This window comes from Triticum urartu, chromosome 3A (genome assembly GCF_056163025.1).
Source record: "Triticum urartu cultivar PI428250 chromosome 3A, HENAU_Tu73, whole genome shotgun sequence".
NCBI classification, from domain to species: Eukaryota; Viridiplantae; Streptophyta; class Magnoliopsida; order Poales; family Poaceae; genus Triticum; species Triticum urartu.
In genome coordinates, this window is record NC_141875.1 from 361329482 (window position 1) to 361334498 (window position 5017).

Genomic DNA, 5017 nt, shown 5'->3' on the forward strand with positions numbered 1-5017 from the left:
ATCCACATCATGATAATAACATTTAAAATGTTTAAAATTGTTGTTTGCATTAAATTGCTAAATGCATATGGGGTACCGGATTTTTTGTTTTTTATATTCGGCCCCATTTAAATTGTTTAGATAGTATAGTTTTGTTATGCTTGACCTCTTGCCATGTTAACCAACATTTAATATTGCTGAGTACCTAACCGGGAGTGAACTAAATAATTGATGTGGTCTTCCGTCAATATGCAACTCGTTGCATATTGAGCTTCACTTAATTTGTTGTTTTGTTTGTGCTCTTTGCCATGCCATGCATATTTAAACCGGACATGGATCATACTTGATTGTGCATCATGCCATGATTATGTGATGGTTGTTTACCATGTTGTTTGCTTCTTTCCAGTGTTGCTTCTTCGGGTTAGTTTCGATTACGTCGCGTTTGTGAGGATTCATTCGACTACGTCCGTTTGTCTTTTTCATGGACTCGTTCTTCTTCCTTGCGGGTTCTCAGGCAAGATGACTGCTACGTCTTGAGCTTGCGTTGGTTTTTCCCGAAGAGGAAGGGATGATGCAGCAGAGTAGTGTAAGTATTTTCCTCAGTTTTTGAGAACCAATGTATCAATCCAGTAGGAGGCCACGCTCAAGTCCCTCGTACCTGCACAAAACGATAGCTACTCGCAACCAACGTGATTAGGGGTTGCCAATCCCTTCACGGTCACTTACGAGAGTGAGATCTGATAGATATAATATTTTTGGTATTTTTGATATAAAGATGCAAAGTAAAAGTAAAGGCAAAGTAAAAAAGCAAAGCAAGATTAAAGTGATGGAGATTGATATGATGAGAATAGACCCAGGGGGCATAGGTTTCACTAGTGGCTTCTCTCAAGAGCATAAGTATTCTATGATGGGTGAACAAATTAGTGTTGAGCAATTGACAGAATTGAGTATAGTTATGAGAATATCTAGGCATGATCATGTATATAGGCATCACGTCCGTGACAAGTAGACCGAAACGATTCTGCATCTACTACTATTACTCCACTCATCGACCGCTATCCAGCATGCATCTAGAGTATTAAGTTAAAAACAGAGTAACGCCTTAAGCAAGATGACATGATGTAGAGACATAAATTCATGCAATATGAAATAAACCCCATCTTGTTATCCTCGATGGCAACGATGCAATACGTGCCTTGCTGCCCCTTCTGTCACTGGGAAAGGACACCGCAAGATCGAACCCAAAGCTAAGCACTTCTCCCATGGCAAGAACTACCAATCTAGTTGGCCAAACCAAATGGATAATTCGAAGAGACTTGCAAAGATAACCAATCATACATAAAAGAATTCAGAGAAGATTCAAATATTATTCATAGATAGACTTGATCATAAACCCACAATTCATCGATCTCAATAAACACACCATAAAAAGAAGATTACATCGAATAGATCTCCACGAGAGAGGGGGATAACTTTGTATTGAGATTCAAAGAGTGAGAAGAAGCCATCTAGCTACTAACTATGGACCCGAAGGTCTGAGGTAAACTACTCACACTTCATCGGAGGGGCTAGGATGATGTAGAAGCCCTCCGTGATGACGGCCCTCTTCCGGCGGAGCTCCGGAACAGGCCCCAAGATGGGATCTCGTGGATACAGAAAGTTGTGGCGGTGGAATTAGGTTTTTGGCTCCTGTCCTGATCGTTTGGGGGTACATAGGTATATATAGGAGGAAGGAGTACGTCGGTGGAGCACCGAGGGGCCCACGAGGCAGGGGGCGCGCCCCCCACCCTCGTGACCTCCTCTTTGATCCCTTGCAGTAGGGTCCAAGTCTCCTGGATCACATTCGGTGAGAAAATCACGTTCCCGAAGATTTTATTCCGTTTGGACTCCGTTTGATATTATGTTTCTCCGAAACACTGAAATAGGCAAAAAACATCAATTCTGGGCTGGGCCTCCGGTTAATAGGTTAGTCCCAAAAATAATATAAAAGTGGAAAATAAAGCCCAATATAGTTCAAAACAGTAGATAATATAGCATGGAGCAATCAAAAATTATAGATACGTTGGAGAGTATCAGGCATCCCCAAGCTTAATTCCTGCTCGTCCTCGAGTATGTAAATGATAAAAAGAGAATTTTTGATGCGGAGTGCTACTTGGCATAATTTCAATGTAAATCTTCTTAATTGTGGTATGAATGTTCAGATTAGACAGATTCTAGACAAAAGTTTATATTGACATAAAAATAATAATACTTCAAGCATACTAACAAAGCAATTATGTCTTCTCAAAATAACAAGGCCAAAGAAAGTTATCCCTACAAAATTATATAGTCTGGCTATGCTCCGTCTTCACCACACAAAATATTTAAATCATGCACAACCCCGATGACAAGCCAAGCAATTGTTTCATACTCTAAATTTTTCAAAACTTTTTCAATCTTCATGCAATACATGAGCGTGAGCCATGTATATAGCACTATAGGTGGAATAGAATGGTGGTTGTGGAGAAGACAAAAAGGAGGGGAAGATAGTCTCTCATCAACTAAGCATATCAATGGGCTATGGAGATGCCCATCAATAGATATCAATGTGAGTGAGTAGGGATTGCCATGCAACGGATGCACTAGAGCTATAAATGTATGAAAGCTCAACAAAAGAAACTAGTGGGTGTGCATCCAACTTGCTTGCTCACAAAGACTTAGGGCAATTTGAGAAAGCCCATCATTGGAATATACAAGCCAAGTTCTATAATGTAAAATTCCCACTAGTATATGAAAGTGACAACATATGAGACTCTCTATATGAAGAACATGGTGCTACTTTGAAGCACAAGTGTGGAAAAAGGATAGTAGCATTGCCCCTTTTTATTTATTTTCTTTTTTTGGGCCTTCTTTTTTTCTTTGGCCTTTCTTTTTTTCTTTGGGACAATGCTCTATTAAATGATGATCATCACACTTCTATTTATTTACAACTCATTGATTACAACTCGATACTAAAACAAAGTATGACTCTATATGGATGCCTCCGTCGGTGTACCGGGATATGCAATGAATCAAGAGTGACAAGTATGAAAAAATTATGAATGGTGGCTTTGCCAGAAATACTATGTCAACTACATGATCATGCTAAGCAATATGACAATGATGAATGTGTCATGATGAACTAGATGATGGAAAGTTGCATGGCAATATATCTCGGAATGGCTATAGAAATGCCATAATAGGTAGGTATGGTGGCTGTTTTGAGGAAGGTATATGGTAGGTGTATTATACCGGCGAAAGGTGCGCGGTATTAGAGAGGCTAGCAAAGGTGGAAGGGTGAGAGTGCGTATGATCCATGGACTCAACATTAGTCATAAAGAACTCATATACTTATTGCAAAAATCTAGAAGTTATCAAAGAAAAGTACTACGTGCATGCTCCTAGGGGGATAGATTGGTAGGAAAAGACCATCGCTCGTCCCCGACCGCCACTCATAAGGAAGACAATCAATAAATAAATCATGCTCTGACTTCATCACATAACGGTTCAACATACGTGCATGCTACGGGAATCACAAACTTCAACACAAGTATTCTTTAAATTCACAACTACTCAACTAGCATGACTTTAATATTATCACCTCCATATCTCAAAACAATTATCATGCTTCAATCTTTTCTTAGTATTCAACACACTCAAAAGAAAGTTTCACAAATCTTGAATACCAAGCATATTATTATTAAGCAAATTACCATGCTATTAAGACTCTCAAAATAATTTAAGTGAAGCATGAGAGATCAATAGTTTCTTTAAAACAAATCCACCACCGTGCTCTAAAAGATCTAAGTGAAGCACATAGAGCAAAATTATAACGCTCAAAAGATATAAGTGAAGCATATAGAGCAAAACTACTTAGCTCAAAAGATATAAGTGAAGTATATAGAGTATTCTATCAAATTTTAATTCATGTATGGCTCTCTCAAAATGTGTGTACAGCAAGGATGATTGTGGCATACTAACAAACAAAGACACAAATAATACAAGACGCTCCAAGCAAAACACATATCATGTTGGTGAATAAAAATATAGCTCCAAGTAAATTACCGATGGAAGTGGACGAAAACAGGGGATGCCTTCCGGGGCATCCCCAAGCTTTGACTTTTTGGTGTCCTTGGATTATCTTGGGGGTGCCATGGGCATCCCCAAGCTTAGGCTCTTGCCACTCCTTGTTCCATAATCCATCAAATCCTTACTCAAAACTTTAAAACTTCACAACACAAAATTCAAAATAGAAAACTCGTGAGCTCCGTTAGCGAAAGAAAACAAAAGACCACTTCAAGGTACTGTAATGAACTTATTATTTATTTATATTGGTGTTAAACCTACTGTATTCCAACTTCTCTATGGATTATAAACTATTTTACTAGCCATAGATTCATCAAAATAAGCAAACAACACACGAAAAACAGAATCTGTCAAAAACAGAGCAGTCTGTAGTAATCTGTAGCTAGCGCAAGATCTGGAACCCCAAAAATTCTAAAATAAATTTCTGGACGTGAGGAATTTATCTATTAATCATCTTCAAAAATAATTAACTAAATATCACTCTTCAAATAAAAATTACAGCAGTTCTCGTGAGCGCTAAAGTTTCTGTTTTTTACAGCAAGTTCAACAAGACTTTCCCCAAGTCTTCCCAACGGTTCTACTTGGCACAAACACTGATTAAACACAAAAAACATAACCAAAACAGAGGCTACATAATTTATTTATTACTAAACAGGAGCAAAAAGCAAGGAATAAAAATAAAATTGGGTTGCCTCCCAACAAGCGCTATCGTTTAACGCCCCTAGCTAGGCATAAAAGCGAGGATAGATCTAGGTATTGCCATAGTAATAAGATAGATTGGTGAAACTCATTTCATATTCTCTACGTTCGGCAGCAAGTTTTCTTTGAGGCAAGCAAAAGTAATCAAAAGGACTAAATTTAACGGGACAAAAGTCCCCAAGATCAACCTTGGGAGGTATAGGTTCCTCCTTTGGTCCTTCATAATGCACAACCA